The sequence below is a fragment of the Eptesicus fuscus genome, chromosome 11 (genome assembly GCF_027574615.1).
Source record: "Eptesicus fuscus isolate TK198812 chromosome 11, DD_ASM_mEF_20220401, whole genome shotgun sequence".
NCBI classification, from domain to species: domain Eukaryota; kingdom Metazoa; phylum Chordata; class Mammalia; order Chiroptera; family Vespertilionidae; genus Eptesicus; species Eptesicus fuscus.
The window spans coordinates 63,566,738-63,587,028 of NC_072483.1; positions in this window are offsets into that span (position 1 = coordinate 63,566,738).

The window sequence follows — 20,291 nt, forward strand, 5'->3', positions numbered from 1 at the left end:
TGCTAATACATTTGAATATTTTCCTTTGTTTATTAGTTATTTAGATTTCTTGGATGAATGGTCTGTTCTCATCTTTTGCATATTGTGTTACTGGGTAGCTAATGGTGTTGTCTGGTCCATCACTTGGAATACACACACACACACACACACACACACACACACACATACATACACATATATATATATATAAGGTTAATATGCAAATAGACCAAACGGTGGAACAACCAGAACAACCGAACAACCAGTGGCTATGATGTGTGCAGACCACCAGGGGGCGTGTGCGGAACATGACGGGCATTGGCTGCAGCGGGATGGTGGGGCAGGTGAGCGGGGGCGCCAGACCAAGGTGGGGTGCAGGTCACTGTCATGGAGGCGAGCCTCTGGTGGTTACTGAAAATTCTTTGCTCCACCCTCCTGTGCGCTGTGGTCCCAACTGGCGCTCACACCCACTGCTGGCGCAGGGCCCCAATCGCTTCACGCCATCAGCAGAAGCAAGTGGGGCCGGCTCCGTCAGCATGTGGGAGCAGTGGCGGTGGGAGCAGGAGCAGGGCTGAGGGCAGACAGGAGCCCAGGGGCCCTGGTGGGAGGGGCTGAGCAGGGGGAGCTCGGAGACAGTGGCCCACAGTTCCTTTCAAGGTGCACGAATTCGTACACTGGGCCCCTAGTATGTATATAGTATTAACTCAGTTGTATTTGTAGCAAATATATTTTTCCCAGTTTGTGGTTTGCTCTTAAAATTTTTAGAGCATTTTTTTTTAATCTCTATTTTCCCCTTCAGAATTTTTTTTACGGGCTTTAAAGCTTAGAAAGTACTTCTCCTTCACAAAATCAATTTTTTTTTTAGTTTGTCTTTGATCCCCTCTCTCTGCATTTACCTCTTTATTTTTTATTTATTTATTTAAAAACATATTTTATTGATTTTTTACAGAGAGGAAGAGAGAGGGATAGAGTTAGAAACATCAATGAGAGCGAAACAGCAATCAGCTGCCTCCTGCACACCTCCTACTGGGGATGTGCCTGCAACCAAGGTACATGCCCTTGACAGGAATCGAACCTGGGACCCTTCAGTCCACAGGCTGACGCTCTATCCACGGAGCCAAACCGGCCAGGGCTGCATTTACCTCTTTAAAAACTGAAAGTGAAAGTTAGAAACTAACTTAGTGTTTTTCCAAATACTTAACCAATTGTCCCAGCACCATTTTGTAACTCAGCCCTCCACTATCTCTGTATCTGTGTCCCCAAAGACAGTCATCTGCTCCAAGCCAATGTCTAGGAGATACACACACACACACACACAATCTGTAGTCCCCTGGCTGCCAGCGCTTACCCAAAAGCACTAGCAAACAAGGTATGATTTCTGATGTGTGGAGAAGGTAAGGGGTGTACCCTGGAGACCTCAACACAAACAACTTAAAAATTCCCTCTGATATTTCTATTCTCCCCAAGCCTCACCTGCTGCATCCCCAGGGAAGCCTGACCCTCCCTCTCAGCACAGCTGCCTTGCTGCTCCCCTCTAACTCGGCCTTCATTTCCCAGAACCCTGCCCCCTCTCCAGCGGAACAATTGGGCTGTAGGCCCCTGGCCCAAACCCAGCTCTTTCCAAACAAAGGCCCTCGGGCTAATGACATCTGCCTCCTTAGAAAGCTGGGTAGCAACTTCCTTGTCACTTGAGAATGCCTTTGGGGTCTCAGCCCCACCCCCTGGGGCTGATTATCCTGTTTCTTGCAAACAAACCCAGTGATGTTCTAGGTGGAATTCTCATACCATCTGCTAATGGCACCCAGGTTACTCTCTCTCCTTGTGCCTTGAACATGCAGGAAGTGGAGTTCTGGGAAGAAGGAGAACCTGGAGACCCTCTTACAGAGCTGATGTGCAGAGAGGCTGCCCTGGGAGCCCAGAGCTGAGATGGAGCATCCTGAGGAGCAGCCAGCCAAAGACTGGGGAGCCCAGGGGCCAATTGACTAGATTGGTTTATAGCTCTCTGCTCATTAGTGTAGACTCTGGGGGAGAAATGACCATCTTTGCTGCTTCAAATGGTGAGCCCTGTAGTGCTTAGTCCGTGGAGATAGCTTTAGCTGCTTCAGCTGAGTGCCAGTGCCAAGGACGAATCCAAGGAAGGGGGTGGGAGGGACTCTGTGGGGTGATTTCTGGACCAGTGTGGACAGAGGTTCCAGGAGGAGAGGTCTGAAGCCAAGGCAGGAGAGAGGTGACATGAGAGCAACCACCCTAGTGGCCAGAGGAGCCAGGGGGTTCAGGGGAGATAGGATGGTGGGATCTCTATTACTCAGGTTCCCTGGATGACTTTAGATGTTATCCCTTAAGTTGCCTGTGACTGCTAGTAACAACAAGCCCTGGCTCAACTTGCTAAAGCAATTTGGAAGTAAATCTCCTGCTCTCACAGGAAGTCTGGGGGCTGGGGGCTGGGGGCCGCAGGTGCAGTTTGATCAAGGCTTTGCCCTACTTTTGTGCAATCCCCCTGGCTCCACCATCCTCTACGTGGGGCTTTTTCTCAGGCCAGGTCCCTTGTGGTCACAAGAGGCCCAACAAGATGTGACTGTGTACAGGAGCAGAGGACTACATCTTCTTGGGAAGGTGCTGTGAGTGGTCCCTTATAACATCTGTATTATAAAGAGGTAGTATGCAAATTAGGACGGAACTCCATAACGGGTCTCGACCAACAGGAGGAGGTTGTGCACGCAGGTGAGGCCTGGAGCAGAGATGGAGACACAGGCAGGGGGCCAGCCTGAGCCAGCATGGTGGATCGGGTGGCCCCAGAGCAGACACAGGCAGGGGGGCCAGGGCATGTTGTGAGTCGGGCACGGGTCCTGGCCCCCTGTGGCACCGATCTGGCCTCCCTCGGTGCCGATCTGGCCTGACTCCTGCAGCAGCTGGTGCTGCGTGAGTCAGGTGCGGGTCCCGGCCCCCCTCGGGGTGCCTCCTCGGGCAATTTCAATCGCGTGCTGGGCCTCTAGTTTATTATAAGTGAGCAACTGCATCCCATTCTCTTTCATCAGAGTCACAGCCATCATGATTCCTTGTGGCACCTGCATACACACCTCCACCTTTTTCTAATGTATTTGTCTTTCTCTCCTTATGCACTGGCAGACTTGGCTATAAACAGTCCTGGGGACTGAGCCCACTAAAAGCATCTACCCTTGCTCTGCTGGTGCCTGTGACATCGTCGGAGGCCCTCAGCCCCCTGTGACCTCACCACCTGGACAACTCACCCAGCAGGGCCATCACTACTCCCTCAAGAAGCACAAGTAACAGAAGGCCTGGATGACCACTGTCCCCTGGGGAGAGGCGGCATCCCCACGCGCAGTGACAGCAGGTCTTCAGACAGCCCTGCAGTGGGATCCCAAAGTCAGGTCTCCCTCCCTGCAGATGGCCCAGCGGCTGGCGGTGCAGCGTCAACTGAACAGCAGGATGTAGATCCGGCCTCCATCAAGCCATCCGCCTCCAAGGCCACGGCAGCATCTGGGGACGAGAACCAGCATGAGGATGAAGCTGATGCAGGGCACAGGCAGGAGCCCAAGGAGGCCGCGGCCCAGCTGGCCCACCCGGCCCCAGATGCCCTGCAAACATCCTTGAGTCTCCAGAACCTAGTGTGGGCTGGGCCGGTGCGAGATTCCAGGAGAACCTGGAGTCTCTGATTTCCCAAAGTGACTCCCTGGTTAAGGAAGAGACACCACAAACAGCAGGTGTCCCAGACAGGGAGCAAGACTTAGCCCCATCTACCCCAAGTGCTGGAGCACAGTTCCCCCCAAATGTGCCTGCCGCGGGCACTGCAGATGCAGACAGCCAGCTTGACACCATTGAAGCTGTTGGGAAATCTGAGGGTCCGGAGGCCGTGAACCCTGACACTGAAGCTTTGCCATCGGCTGAGTCCCAGGCAGTGACCGAGGGGGATTTGATAGACTGCTCAAGAGACCTGCAGGCTCCACTGGTCCCGCCCTCCCCAGGAAGCAGTGTGACCTGCTTGCCTGGCGCCCCCACGGTGGCCCTGGGGAGAAGGCATCTGGACTCCAGTCTGTACACAGCCTGTGAGGAGAAGGACTACATGTGCTCCATGACCAGCTTGCTGGGAGGGGGCGAGGGGTCCATCAGCTCCCTGGCAGACATCCTGGTCTGGTCTGAGGACACCATGAGCATGGCCACGGGCCTCCTGGCCTCGGGACACAGCTCCGTACAGACCTGCTGCACAGCCCAGGGCCCAGCCTGCGCTCGGTCTCCAGCATCCTGGGGAACGCCAGGTCGGCCTTCTCCTCCGGGCTGGTAGCCAGGACTGGCTCGGTCCTTCGCTGTCAACCGCATGCTGGATTGGACAGAGCAGAGGACTGTAGAAGGCATCCGCTGAGCCCTGTGTTACATGACCAGCCAACTCACCCACTCTGGCCCCAACTATGACTAGACCCTGCACAGCAAGCCCCCAAAGGACTGGCTCAGCAGCCTCCTGAGACCCTGGGACACTCATGCCCTGCCCCCTTGCCCCTGCCAGCCTGCGATAGCTCTCCCCAGACCAAGCTGGTTTCTGCGGTGGGCACAGGGTAGAGGGACAGGAGCGGGCTAGGGTGTCTGGGAACAGAAAGGGGTCCCCGGAGGGCTTCCCGGGTGGTCCCATTCAGGGGCTGGAGCCAAAGTGCAGAAATGAAAGAGCCGGGCAGCGGTGGGGGCCAGGCGTAGAGGTCTCAGACCTGCAAAAACTGATCCTGGCGGGACCTCCAACCAGGTAAGTGTGCTCCTGAGGAAGGGGCCTGACCCTTCCCAGGCCTCCTGGCCTCGGAGGCTGGGGCTCTCTGCGAGGGCCTGCGGACACGGAGCCAGACCAATGTGGGCGGAAACCCCAGCGCCACTGCTGGCCCTGGGCCAGTCACTTCACCTCTGAACCTCCGACTGTCCTCTGCAGGACGGATAACGAACCACACCATGAAGATGTTATGAGACATAAGGGAAACCATGCAGGTCCTAACACATGGGGTCTGGCACTTGATGAGCTCGAACATTTCAGCTGTCACTCCGATATCCTCTAGCCGGCCAGGGACACGGTGGGAACAGGGATCTAGGTAGGGTGACCAGCCGTCCCAGTTTGCCTGGGACTAAGAGGTTCCTGGGAGGTGAGACTTTCAGGTTTAAAAGCAGGAAAACCCCAGGCAAACCAGGACAAGTGGGTCACCCTAGACCCAGGTCTGTTTCTGTGGTTTTTACTCTTGTCTGTGACGCTGTCCACCTTGGGAAGGCAGCCGCCTGCTTTGGAAATCCACCAGCCCTCTGGCTGGATACAGTATCACACAGGTCACGTGACTTGGTGAGTGAAGTTTCTACTGGACATGAGCCCCACTCCTGCCCTTGGCCCAGTGCCTTAGGCAGGTCACACCCCGCACTCCTTCATGCTGCAGCCCTGGACGCGGAGTCATTCACTCCTCACTTCTAGCAGCGTCTCCAAATGTGTTTGCCCTACACAGTGTCTCTCAAATTGTGAATTAACTGCTAACATTTAAAAACCCAGAATGCTTATATCAACATATAAATTTCTTCTTTTCTTAAAAAATCTAGGGGCCTTATTACTTCAGAGCAACTGGCAGGTGAGCTGCCCGCTTTAAGAGAGACCTACCTGGCCTGCATCAGTGACTGATGTCACCTGCCGGCCCCCAGAGGTGCACATTTGCCACCCCTACCCTGCAGATGGCTCGCGAGGAAGTCTAATGCCGAGCCCCAAGGGGAGGGGTACCAGGTGAACCAGGTGTGTCTACCGTTTTCCTCGAGCAGCTGCCACTTGCTGTAGGTGAGCCGCGAACTGTTTCCATGCAGTGAAAGCAAAGGTTCAGAGGAAGGAGGATGTCAATTCAGCTCCCAGTGACCAAGGCCCCTTGGAGAAGCAATTGAATCAGACCTAGAAAGAGAGGAGAGGTGGGGTCCCCGACAGAGGCCAAAGGAAGGAAAGCTGATGCGGATGTGATGGGTACTTGGTGGGGGAGGGTAGTTCAGCAGTTCAACCTGGGCTGAGCCCAGAGCAGAGAATGGGCGATAAAGCTGTCAGCGTAGACCCCAAAGGCTGTCAATAAAACATTTTGAACCAGGTAAATGCCACTACGTGCCAGCTACTACTAGACACTGGAACGTCAAAGGTAACCAACAGTTCAGAAGGGACAGAAACCAGCCCTGACTGAGTGAAGGGATTAGCTGACTAGCACAACTGCCAAGTGTGGGTGTGGCCGGGCCCAGGGTTCAGCCTTGTCCTCAGGGTTCCTTCCATCTTTCCAGCTCCAACTCCCCTCCCCAAGTCTGTGCTGGCTCCATTCTCAGGTGGCTCAGCCACCTTCTTGGAAAGAGAGGCCCTTGTTCCCACTGGCTCTGGCAGGGGAGTCCTGGGGGAGAGTCCCACAGGGCCTGGCTTGGCTCCCATGCTGTCTCCTGAACCAATCACTGAGGCCACGGGAGCGGGATATCTGGCCTGGGCCTCACGCCTACCTCTGGAGCCAGGGTCAGCCAAGAATCGGGGGATCCCCAGAGGACATGTGTTAAAGCTGGAAGAGTTGTAGAGTACGGCCTTGGGGTCCAGGCCACCTTGAATCCTGGCTCTACCTCGTACTAGCTGTGTTACTTTTATCCCCTTGTGCCTCAGTTTCCTCATCTGTAAAGTGACAATGATAGCACCTACTGCATTGGGCTGTTGTGAGGATTACATGAGTTAATGAGTCATGTGCTTGGAGCCGTGCCTGGCCCTAGTTGAGTGCTATGTGTCAGTGAGCATTGTCATTATTGTGGCAGAGGGTGCTATAGAGCTATGTGCCAAGGGCTGACTTTCCTGCTTGCTTCCAGCCTTCCTCTTTGCTTCGGGATAAACAGCTGTGTTGGCAAATCTGCTTGGCAACACACCTTCTCTGCCGGTGGGACCCCCCAGGACAGTGCAATATCCTGGAAACACAGCGGATGAGTGACTTCCCTACTCCTCCCCGCCTGAAGCCAGGTGCTCCTGGACACCTGCTACATGGGGGCTCGGATGTCTGCTGGAGGCCCCTGTTGGGTCTGTGTTCCCTGGAGACGATGAAGGCCCTGCTTGCTGGAAGTCAAGGACCCTCCAACATGGGGACCCAGTGAAGCTATGGAGGGACTGGGTTACTCGGGGGGCGAGGGGTGGGTCACAGAGGAGGGCAAAATCAGGATGGCGGAGCCTGAGGGTGATGGTCCAGACTTCATCCAGTCTAGACATCAGCTGTTTGTTCAGGTCATGCCATCCCATTTGGTAACAGTGTCTATCTCTGTAGAGTATCCTCATTCATTTCAGTTTGTTCTCATGGTTAAAACCATTCCTGTGGAGCCAGAATTATGACTCCCCTCTCCCCCGGCCTTCCACAGACCTCACCACCCAGCTGTCACCATGCACACACATGTCCTCCAAATCTTGACCTCTATTTGATATCTCAGTGATGATTCCTCCATCTGTTTCTGGCTCCCTGCCTTCTGGGCACTTGGCAGTATCACATTTCCTGGCCCCCTTATAACTGATTTGATGGGGCCATGTGACTAGTTTTGGCCAATGAGTAGAGTGATTTGAGTGAGTTCTAGGCTAAATATTTAATTGTCGGATACCCTCCAGAACTCTGACAGAGTGATGTTTAAGAAGATGGTTACTCCATCAGCATCAGTCCATGAATGACACATGAGAAGACTCCTCTTACCGCTCTATAGAAGCCTGTGACAAACATGTAAATGGAGAGAGTAATAAACTTCTGTTGTGTGCAGGGCTGGTCTAGAAGTTCCATAACATCACTAGAGACTTACACTTCCTCTGCCTTTCAGCTCTGCTCTTCATATGTGGTGACTTGCAGCTTACAGGTTACTTCAGGGTCCATGGTGGCTGCTGGAGCTCCAGACATCACAGCTATATCCCAGAAAGGAAATAGGCGGGAGAGGCTAAGAAGAGGGTAAAAATGGCCCTTGTCAGTTCTCTGTTTCTCTTTTAAAGACTTTTTCCTTAACTCCCACTCAACATCTTCTACTCAATAGCACCCCCTAGCTGGGAAACATCATTTGGCTGGATACATGCTGTATAAATGGTCACTTGGGAAAACAAAGAAACTAGGATCTGTCAGTGAGGAAAGAGGGAGAGAGGAGAATGGTCACTAGGTCGTCAGCCTGCAGTCTCTGTCCTGAGTACCAACCAAAATTCCCTCCGGTCTCTTACAGTCCAGGCTCTGCTTAGCATCCAGATGATTACTTGTTTAAATTTTAAGGCAATACATGTACATAATTTTTTCCAAAAAAATGCTAGCAGTGTAGCCGATACTACAGTAAAAAATAAGTCTCCCTACTGTGCCCGTTCCCCACTTCCTCAGCCAGAAACAATCTCTGAATTTTCAATGTATGAACCGGACCCTGTCATTTCCCTGGTGAAGACCCTTCCATGGATCTCTGAGTCTGCTCTTGGGCCCTGCCCCCCTTTCTGCCCTCAGCTCATGCCACCCTCCTCCTGGCTCATAGTGGGAGGTGCTCTGGCTTCTAACCAGTTCCTGGAGTTGCTCCCCCTTCCAGACCTTCCCCTTGCTGTTCCCTCCCCTGGAATCCTCTTTCCCCGTCCTTCAGGGCTCAGGTCAATTCCCTTTAGTTCAGTGGCACATTCTTCTTGAGGCGCAACCCCATACAAGGTAGCCAAGTCCTTCCTCCACCCTCCAGTCAGGGGTCCAAACCGCTGGACAGCTGAATGTCATGCTTTATTACTGTCCATCACCAAGGGACATGATGGGGTAGGCCCAGGGTACTGTGGGAAATGGGGAGGGAGCTGGCCCAAATATGAATGAGCTTAGGGGCTGAGGAATCATTCTTTTATTTAATACTAGAAATTCATGCACCGGTAGGATCCCTAGGCCTGGCCGGCAATCAGTGGGGCAACTGGCGGGTTAATCTGTGGGGCAACTGGTGGGTTAAGCAGGGAGCTCCCGCTGGCACCAACCTTGGCTGGCCTGGTGCTGCCCACTCGCCAGCCCCACCCCCCACAACTTCCGGTTGGGGCCTGTGGGCTGGGGGCAGCTCCTGTGTTGTTCTGCAGTTCGGTTGATTTGCATATTAGGGTTTTATTATAAAGAGAATGAGAGGGGCACATTCTCCTGGAACTTCCAGACCAGAACAGGGGGGCCGACAATAAACAAAACAAACAAATAAAATCATTCCAGACTGTGATAAAGGGGATTTAGTAGAAGATTTCGGTGGGGGGGGGGGGGTGCGTGTCAGAATGTGTGGTCAGGAAACTATCTTAGAACCCTGAAGTACTAGAAGGTGCCAAGCAAAGAAGCAGGGAAAGGGATTCCCAGCAGAGCAAACAGCACGTGCAAAGGCCCCGAGGTGGCAGAGTGGTTTGGTGGAGCTCAGAGAAGGGGAAGCTGAGCAGAGGTGGGCAGGGCTGGGCAACAGGCTGAATTAAATTTGGGATTATTATGAGCATAACCAATGGACACAGTAGGGGGCTGAGGGGATAACCACTGAGCATAACCACTGAGCAAACATGCCCTGGCTAAGGGCATGTGCTGGGGGTTGGGGGTGGCCAGGGAGAAGTCAATGGGGAAAGAGGAGACCATGTAATACTTTAAATAATAAAGAATTTACATTTAAAACAAAATTAGGATTATTCCAAGAGCCTTGGGGGGATTTTTGGCAGGGCAGTGGCGTGACCTGGTCTGATTTATATGGGAGCTGACTATGAGAACTGTGCTTCATGAGTCCTTTGAGTGGTTTCTGCAATTTTCTGTTTACAGCATTGGGATAGCTTTATGAAGGTTATTCTGGGATGTCTGGCCATTTCAGCTGAACCAACAGCAGGATGCAGGGCAATAGCACACGTTTCAGCAAATGTCCCCCATGTTTCTCTGTGACCTCGAGGATTGTCTCCCCCGAGAGGGACACTCATGCCACTCAGCACTTCTTAGGCCCGCCTTCCACTGAGGGTGGGTGCATCCGACAAGGCTCTCCAGAAAAACTGAATCAATAGATAAATCAATAGATCTATCTCTGTCTCTATTTCATTTATCTCTACCTATAATTACATCTATATTTTATGTTAAGGAATTGGGTTATGTGTTTGTGGGGGCTGGCAGGTTGGACTCAGGTAGTAGTTGATGATGTGTCTTGAGGCAGAAGCTCTGCTCTGGAAGGAACACAGGTTTTGCTCTTAAAGCCTTCAGCTGATTGGATAAGGCCCACCCACATTATGAGGGTAATAAACTCCTTGTGGATGTAAACCACTTGTGCAAAATACCTTCACAGCAGCATTTATCTTTCTGGTTTTTTGCTTGTTTGTTTTCGTTAATCCTCACCTGAGGATATTCTTTCCATTGATTTTTAGATAGAGTGGAAGGGAGGGGGGAGAGACAGAGAGAGAAACATCAATGTGAGAGACACACATCAATTGGTTGCCTCCCACTTGCACCCTGACCAGGGCTGGGGATGGAGTCCGAAACTGAGGTATGTGCCCTTGACCAGAATCAAACCCTTCAGTCCTCGGGCTGATGCTCTAACCACTGAGAAAAACAGTTAGGGCTCAGGACACCATTTATGTTAGTATTTGAATAAGTAACTGGGCACTGTAGCCTAGCTTGGTACCTCTCAGGCCTGCCTTCCACTGAGTTGACACATAAAACTATCACAGTAAAATATAGAAAAAATAAAAAGTTTTTATTCTAGGCCAGAGGCTCTCAACCTTCCTAATGCCGCGACCCTTTAATAGAGTTCCATGTTATAGATTTTTTTTGCAGTAGTTGATGATTTTACGTTTACCCAGTAATTATAATTCATGAAGTGTCATTTTACCTCCAATACTGCTGCTTTCAACACAGCAGCTGCTCTCTACACATGTGTGACTGGTCCGCATAAGTACATTATGGCGCCAACCCTGTCACATACACCTGTATTTGTACCTGGTGTATGTGATGGGGTTGGCGCGATGATGTCATCACGCAGGGTACTCCTATGTGGGCGTATCTGCATGTGGGCGGACCCGCCTGGAGACGGATAGAGGAGCGGTTTAAGACCACTGGAAACATGTGTTTTCCGATTGTCTTAGGTGACCCCTGTGAAAGGGTCGTTCGACCCCCAAAGGGGTCGTGACCCACAGGTTGAGAACCACTGAAAAAGGGTCCCATCTTCCCCCTGTAGGGTCCCCATCCTCTCCAGCTTTCTAGCAGAAGGTAAGCTGATGGAGACAAGCATGATCAGGAGCCCTGGGAGGCTGAGCAAAGGCCCAACAAAGGGAAGAAGGTTCAGCACATTTGTGGGAAATAGTGATGGGGATCCTGAGGCAGGGCCAGCCCTGCCACCTGCACCATAATTTGGGGGACTAGTGCAAAATGAAAATTCAGGGCTCCTGTGCAACACTGTTATGGTTTCAAACATATGAATCAATCCCAGGGCCCTTCTAAGTGTGAGTCACATGCCCACAAAGCCATCCCTGCGGGCACCTTAGAGTTCAGGTTCTGAAGAAAGCACTGGCGCTGAGCCTGGAGAGGCCCAGCAGCCTTCACCCAGCGCAGGCTCTGGAGCTGCACCGGAACTAGGGCTCGCCTCAGCGCTGCCACCTGCTCGCCAACCAGGGCCACTGCACCTCTCTTCAGCAAGAAGGACCTTGAGCAAGCAGTAAAATTGGCATAGTGATGGCCAGGTCACCCAGACTTTCCTTTCACTGAAGGGAAATCAGCAACCCCACTCCCACCTCCTCCTTCCCAGGACATGGTATTCTGTCTGAGGTCACCTCAGACACTTACTTGTCTGTTCTTTACAATCCCTCAAAGTAAAGATGATACCCCCATATAGATGAGAAAATGAAATTACGAATTTGAGCTTTTTGACTCAGTGTAGTGAGACTTGACCTATGAACCAGGAGATCATAGCTGGATTCCTGGTCAGGGCACATGCCTGGGTTGGGGCTCGATCTCCAGTAGGGGGCGTGCAAGAGATCGTTTTTAAAAAACTATATCTTTTTTAAAAAAAAGAATTTGAGCTTTCTTTTTTATTTTTATTTTTATTGAAGAAGGGAGAGGAAGAGAGAGATACAAACATCAATGATGAGAGAGAATCATTGATCAGCTGCCTCCTGCACGCCCACTCCTGGGGATCAAGCCCACAATCCAGGCATGTGTCCTTGACCAGAATCAAACCTGGGACCCTTCAGTCTGCAGGCCAGCGCTCTATCCACTGAGCCAAACCAGCTAGGGCTGAGCTTTCTTTTTAAAACATTTTTATTATGTTTGTTTGTTTGTTTGTTTGTTTTAGAGAGAGAGAAAGGGAGAGGGATAGAGAGACAGAAACATTGATGAGAGCATCATTGATCGGCTGCCTTCGGCACTATTGGGGATCGAGCCCAAAAGCTGGCATGGAACCAGTGACCTCTTGGTTCCTGGGTAGATGCTCAAACACTGAGCCACACTGGTGGGTTAAGAATTTGAGCATTTTTGAAAAAGACAGAGAGAGAGAGAGAACCAAGATGGTGGCATAGGTAAACACCTGAACTTGCTGCCTCGCACAACCACTTCAAAACTACAACTAAAAGACAAAACAGGTATCATCCAGAACCACTGGAAGGATGGCTGAGTGGAAATTATACAACTAGAAGGAAAGAGAAAAGCACACTGAGACTCAGAGGAGGTACGGAGGTGCAGAAGTGAAGTGCAGAGGTATGGAGGCGCATGCTCGGAAAGGGCTGGCAACTGAGTATGCTGTTGTCTTTTTCAATCGGGAGGAAGATACAAGCTCCCGACTGCTCTGAACTCCAGTTCTGGGTGAGACTCAGGGGACCCAGACTCATATGGGGAGAAACTGGACTGTCTGGCATTGGGTGGAACTCGAGGGCGGCTTTCTATCAGAGGTGCTTGCAGCAATCATTGTTCCTGCACAGTGCCGTGGGACACAGAGACACGGGACCTCTTTCAGGCAGGGCTGATGGTCAGCCATTGCTGTTTGCTCCACCCTGGTGATTCCCTGAGACCCCGCCCTATCCAATTTACAACCCCACCCAAGCTGTGCACAGAGGCTTTTGCATATGAATGGCCTGGCCCTTCGCAATCTGAAACCTATCATGCTGCAGCTGGGTCAAAGAGCCCCTGAGCCTCCAAAAGAAGACCCAAGGCTCGACAGCAGCTTGCATTGCTTCACAGCTGGGCCTCATCTGGGCACCTCCAAACCCCCAAAAAAGAAGAGGAATCTGCAGATCTCTCCTGCTGGGTGGCCTCTCTCCTTGGAGATCCAAGAGCCAGTGTACCCAGTGGTCAGAGAGAGACCATCGAGACTACAACTCTTCAGATCCATAAGAGACACACTCAGGGGGGCGCAGATTCAGTGAGCGCCAAAGCCCCACTGAAGCAAGTCTTGCCCCATAAGGGTGTCTCCAGCACAGAAGTTCTCCCATCATAGACACAATTGATCCTCACAGCCAATTGGCCTGGAGGTCAATTCCTCCCAGTGATACCGACAACAATCAAGGCTTAACTATAACAAGACTGTGCACACAGCCCACAAAGGGGTGCCCCAAGAGTGCCCACCTCAGGTAATAAGGGAGGCTGAGCCACTGGGCCCTATAGGACACCTAGCACACAAAGCCACTCTATCAACTCAGGGAAGCAGCCAAAATGTGGAGACAAAGAAACAGGTCACAAATGAAAGAAATGGAGGAAAGCAAACGGCTGAATATAGAGTTCAAAACCATGGTTATAAGGTTACTCAAGAGTCTTCTAGAAACCTCCGAGAAATTTAGTGAGACCCTCAAGGATATGAAAAAGGACCAACTAGAAATTAAGCATACACTGACTGAAATAAAGAATAATATACAGAGATCCAACAGTAGACTGGAGCAGTGGTCCGCAAACCGCGGCTCGTGACCCACATGTGTCTCTTTTTGGCCCCTTGAGTGTGGCTCTTCCACAAAATACCCCGTGCAGGTGTGCATACAGTGCGATTGAAACTTCATGGCCCATGCGCAGAAGTCAGTTTTTGGCCTGGGCGAGTCTATTTTGAAGAAGTGGCATTAGAACACTCAAGGGGCCAAAGAGCTGAATGTGCCTCGCGAGCCGCGGTTTGCCGACCACTGGACTAGAGGATCCCAAGAATCAAGTCAAAGATTTGAAATATGAAGAAGCAAAAAACACCTAACTGGAAAAGCAAAAAGAAAAAAGAATCCAAAAATATGAAGATAGTGTAAGGAGCCTCTGGGACAACTTCAAGCGTACCAACATCAGAATTATGGGGGTGCCAGAAGAAGAGAGAGAGCAAGATACTGAAAACCTATTTGAAGAAATAATGACAAAAAATTTCCCCTACCTGGTGAAAGAAATAGACTTACAAGTCCAGGAAACACACAGAACCCCAAACAAGAGGAATCCAAAGAGGACCACACCAAGACACATCATAATTAAAATGCCAAGAGCAAAAGACAAAGAGAGAATCTTAAAAGCAGCAAGAGAAAAACAGTTAGTTACCTACAAGGGAGTACCCATAAGACTGTCAGCTGATTTCTCAACAGAAACTATGCAGGCCAGAAGGGAGTGGCAAGAAATATTCAAAGTGATGAACAGCAAGAACCTACAACCAAGATTACTCTACCCAGCAAAGCTATCATTTAGAATTGAAGGTCAGATAAAGAGCTTCATAGACAAGAAAAAGCTAAAGGAGTTCATCACCACCAAACCAGTATTATATGAAATGCTGAAGGGTATTCTTTAAGAAGAGGAAGAAGAAGAAAAAGGTAAAGACAAAAATTTATGAACAACGAAGTGACAGCAAATACATATCTATCAACAAGTGAATCTAAAAATCAAGTGAATAGAAAGTCTGATGAACAGAATAAACTGGTGAATATAATAGGATCAGGGGTATAGAAAGGGAGTGGACTGACAATTCTCTGGGGGAAAGGGGTGTGGGGGTGCAGGAAGAGACTGGACTAAAATCGTACACCTATGGATGAGGACAGTGGCGGGGGAGGGGGAGGCGGGTAAGGGCAGAGGGTGGGGTGGGAACCAGGTAGAGAGGAGCTATGGGGGGAAAAAAGAGGAACAACTGTAATAATCTGAACAATAAAGATTTATTAGAAAAAGAAAGAATTTGAGCATTTTGGCTACTGTGGTTGTCTCATATGACCCTTCTCTGTTGTCTAGCCACTCCCCTGATTATTCTTGGATACGCACTGTCCCAAATGCAGACCCAGTTGAGCCTGGGGGCAGGGTGGTGGCTCAGGCCTGGAGGGAGCACAGTCCCATTACCTGGCTTCAGGGTCAGCCTATTACCCAAGGGCAGTGGAGTAGACTTTCTTTTTAGCTGGGTAGCTGGGAAGGATATTTCTAGCTCCCTCCTGACTCTAAGATATATAGACATGAGGTTTATTGCTTGAACTGCAACAAGAGAGGCATTTTGCCACAATGATGAAAGCTGGTTTGAGCATGACGCTGACATGGAGAAGTGGGGGAAGAAAGACACAAAATAGAGTCCAGGATGATAACTTTGAGCTGCTGGATGAAGCCAGCCCTGATGTGCTGAGTCAGGGTGCCCAGCACTTTGCAGTACTGGGAGCCAGTGAATCCCCTTGAGTATGTAAACAGTTTTGAGCAGCTGCATTGAAAGGTGTCTCATGTATGTCTTTCAACCTCTGTCTGGGTCTCTAGCTCCCTCTGCTGTGGGTCTTCTTCCTTGACATGGATCCAGAGTCTTCAAGTCCCTCTGTCTCCCTTGAGTCCTCAACAGGGCACCTGCCCTCTCTCCAGGGCCTTTGCACAAGCTGCTGTGCCTGCCCAGGACACTCTCCCCTCCCCTTATGGTCTCAACCTAAATGACATCTCCTCGATAAGTCTCTTCCTGACTCCAGGTCACTCCAGAAACATCTGCTGAGCTCCTGCTCTCCCAGACAGCAGGCGAGGCCCCAAGAGGAGCTCTGGAGCTGCTGATGATCTCATGGGAGGCAACAGGAATCAAATGGCCACACTCTTGTCCTCAGATGAGAGAAATGAGACCTGGATTGGAAGTGAGTGTACCTGAGTGATTCCGGAGATGTCAAAGAAAGCCATGATGCTGGAAAGCAGAGGGGGGAAGTTGGGAACAGATCTCACTGTCTTGGCAGTGTGGCGATGCTGAGGAGGGTTGGGATTCTGGATATGTTGTGAAGGTAGTCAGTCAATTGGCCTTCCATGTTTGCCAAACTACCTCTGATTCAGCTTTCACTGCAGGTCTCCAAATAATGGTCATGGAAAGGGCTTGTTGAAGGCCAAGATAAACCTTTTACTAAAAAGTTGTGGACCTGCCCTGGCCAGTGTGGCTCAGTTGGTTAAGTGTGGTGCCATCCACCTTGAGGTCCCTGGTTCAATTCCTGGTCAGGGCACATGCCTGGGCTGCAGGCTGGATCCCCAGCAGGGAGCATGCAGGAAGCAGTTGATCAATGATTTTCTCTCATCATTGATGTTTCTATCTCTCTCTCCCTCTCCCTTCCCTCTCTCTAAAAAATCAATAAAAAGTATATTTAAAAAACAAAGATATAGGTATGGGCTGTGACTACTCACCATGAGCTGCCCAGATAGGAGTTTATGATCAGACCATCCTGTGAGGTTACTTTCCACAGAACCCCTTTTCATCCATTAAAGTGTACAACTCAGCCTGACAATTTAGTGTACAATTCAGTGGTTGAGCATCAACCTATGAACCAGGAGGTCATATATTTATATGTATTTTTATTTTTTATTTTTATTTTAAATATATTTCTTTATTGATTTCAGAGATAAAGGGGAAGAGAGAGAGAGAAACGTCAATGATGACAGAGAATCATTGATAGGCTGCCTCCTGCTTGCCTCCTACTGGGGATCAAGTCTGCAACCCTGGCATGTGCCCTTGACAGGAATTGAACCTGGGACACTTCAGTCCGCAGGCCAGTGCTCTATCCGGTGAACCAAACCAGCTAGGGCATGTACACATTTTTATATGGACATATGATTCCATTTTTCTTGGGTATATACATAGGAGTGGATTTGTGGGATTATCTGGTAACTCTGTTTAACCATTTAAGGAGCTGCCAGACTCTTTTCCAAAGCAGCTGCACTGTTCTATATTTCTACTAGCACAGTATTGGGTTCTGATTTCTCCACATCCCCACCAACACCTGTTCTTTTGTTTTGATTGTTTTGTTAATCCTCACCCAAAGACATTTTTCTATTGATTTTTAAAGAGAGTGGAAAGGAGGGGGAGAGACAGAGAGAGAGAGAAACATGGATGGGAGAAACACATAGATTGGTTGCCTCCTGCAGGCACCTCCACTGGGGCTGGGGATGGAGCCTGCAAACGAGATATGTGCCTTGACTGGAATGGAACCCGGGACCCTTCAGTCTCAGGTTGACACTCTATCCACTGAGCCAAACTGGCTAGGGATTGTTTTGTTTTTTGTTTTTTAATAATAGCTATCCTAACGGGTGTGAGGTGTAAATGATCTTTTAAAAGTTCAGGTTTCTGAATTTACATGGCTGAGGTCCAGATCCTCAGCTACTTTCAACCTCACCTTCTTTCAATCCTCTGCACAGGAGGGCAGCTGGAGGACTGGACAGGAACAGAGGCTGAGGCCCAGGTGGGGAACAGTGGGGATTCAGGAAAGACAGTCCTTTGCTGGGAAGTCTGCTCCCGCTCAGGCAAGGTGGCCATGGGCTGGGGTTAGACTGGAGGACCTAGAGCAGATGCCCTGTTCTCTGGAGTATCTGTGATACCACACTGTCTGGAATACCCACCAGAGTTCCTGGGACCTCCCTGGCTTATCCTGACATTCCTCCAACAGCTCTAAGCCAGTCGTCGGCAAACTGCGGCTCGCGAGCCACATGTGGCTCTTCGGCCCCTTGAGTGTGGCTCTTCCACAAAATACCACGTGCGGGCGCGCACTTACAGTGCGATTGAAACTTCGTGGCCCATGTGCAGAAATCAGTTTTTGGCTCTCAAAAGAAATTTCAATCATTGTACTGTTGATATTTGGCTCTGTTGACTAATGAGTTTGCTGACCACTGCTCTAAGCCATCCTTCATGGAATCAGCATTTATTGAGCACCAATCATTTGCTGATGCTGTTAGAGGATGAATTCCACATGACCTCAAGAAGCATTCTCACCCATAACCCATAACCGTTGATTTAAAAACCAGGTGTGGCTGAAACCGGTTTGGCTCAGTGGATAGAGCGTCGGTCTGCAGACTGAAAGGTCCTAGGTTCGATTCCGGTCAAGGGCATGTACATTGGTTGCGGGCACATCCCCGGTAGGGGGTGTGCAAGAGGCAGTTGGTTGATATTTCTCTCTCATCGATGTTTCTAGCTCTCTGTCCCTCTTCTTTCCTCTCTGTAAAAAATCAATAAAATATATTTTTAAAAAATAGAATAAAAACCAGGTGTGCTGCAGTGTGGTGGATTATCCTACAGGTGCCAGGGAGGCTGATTCAGAGTTGCTGCAACGATCCAGACAGGAAATGATGAAGGCTTAAATGGAAGTAGTGGGTAGAGCAGTGGATGGATCCCAAAGACACCTGAAGGCCAGGCCTTGGGAAGCCCCTGCTGTGGGAGTTGAGGGAGAGGTTGGGTCTAAGGTAACATCTGGTTCTTGGCACTGTGAATAAAGGCAGTCGGTCAATGTGTCTCATTTAATGAGGTATGAAAAATGGCAGTTTGGGGTGGAAGAAGAAGCTGGGTTCAGTTTGTGACATTCTGAATGAGAAGAATTATAGAACACCAAAGGGAGATTTCTGGATCCCAGGAGGCAAGTTGTTCCTGGAGAGGAACACCATTTGGGCACCATGGGGGTTGGGGGCAGCCCCCCCTCTGGGAGGTGGAGCCACAGTTGCTGCCAGAGAAGGTGCCCCAAGCAGAGGGCAGGAGGTAGGGGTATATACAGAAAGGAGTCGAGACCACTAGTTTATGTTATTTGTAATATTTAACAGAATGAAAAGTGGGTTCTGAGAAAGGGAGGTGACCATTATACTATGAGGACCATTATAGTAGAGCCAAGTCGGTGACCATTATACTATGAGGACCATTATAGTAGAGCCAAGAGCATTATCCAACGAGAGAACTTACAGGGAGGAGGAAGAATGTGGAGGAAGAGAAAGGAGGCAGGGGAAAGGTTCCATGGAGGACATGGTCAAGGTAAAAGCCACAGAGAGGTGCAGAACGAGAAGGTTCAGAAGTGTCCTTTGGGCTAGCAATCAAGGGGGTGTTGGGGGTCCTGAGAGGGACTGGCAGCAACTTTTCTCCTCTTCCCTGCTGCTTGCTCTTGTGAAGGACAAGAGAAGGAAAGGAGGGTGAGGGAGAGGTGGAGAGAGGCTCCCCTGTCCCCAGTGAAAGGATATTGTTTTAGAGAGACTCCAGCTTCCCCAGGGTCTGGAGGGGAAAGCTAAGGACCAGGGCTGTATGCAACTCCAAGGTGGGGACACCCTGGGGAGGTCTGTTATTTCCCTGTGAAGCGGAAAGTGGGTAAATGATGGGGGTGGGGGGTGGGGGAGAAGTGAGGATCCCTGGAGAGAAGACAGGGAATAGATGCTGGGGAGATGGAAACCAGAGGCAAGATCCATTTGAAGCTCCTGGGAGATTTTCTGAGCTGCTGCTGAGCAGTATGGTTAGAAACCCCGACCTGTGTATAGCAGGATTTCTCTCCCATAGGGCTCAGCCTTCTGGAGGTAGAAGGGAAAGCTGACCACAGGCCCGGACTAGGAGGTGCAGCAGGAGAGTCAGGGAGGGTGAGCAACTGAGCCCACGACCAGCCCTCCTCCAGCAGGCTCAGGGGTCCCCTGGTCACTGGCACAGTTGGTTAAGGGTGGTGCCATCCACCCTGAGGTCCCTGGTTCAATTCCTGGTCAGGGAACATGCCTGGGTTGCAGGCTGGATCCCCAGTAGGGAGCATGCAGGATGACCCGATCAATGATTTTCTCTCATCCTTGAGAGCTGAGGGGCTGAGCCCTGAGTCTCTGAGCTGGCAGGTGAAGTTCTCAGGCTGCCTCCAGGAGAGGAAGGCCAGGTCCTTTCACTCTGCCGCCTGAGGCCAGGTTTCCTTGTCCCTGGAAAGGGATGTCTGTGGGAGGCAGCAACTTCCTGCTTGTGTCTTAGGTCCCATTTGGCTTCTCAGCAATTCCATTAACCTTGGAACCAAGTCCCTGCTTGAACTCTGTTTATTTTTAATCCTCACCTGGAGGTATTTTTTCCATTCTTTTTTTTCAGGGAGTTGGGAGGGAGAGGATGGGAGAGAAACATCAATGCAAGAGACACATCGATTGGTTGCCTCCCACACTAGCCCCGACTGCTCTCAGGAGGCAACT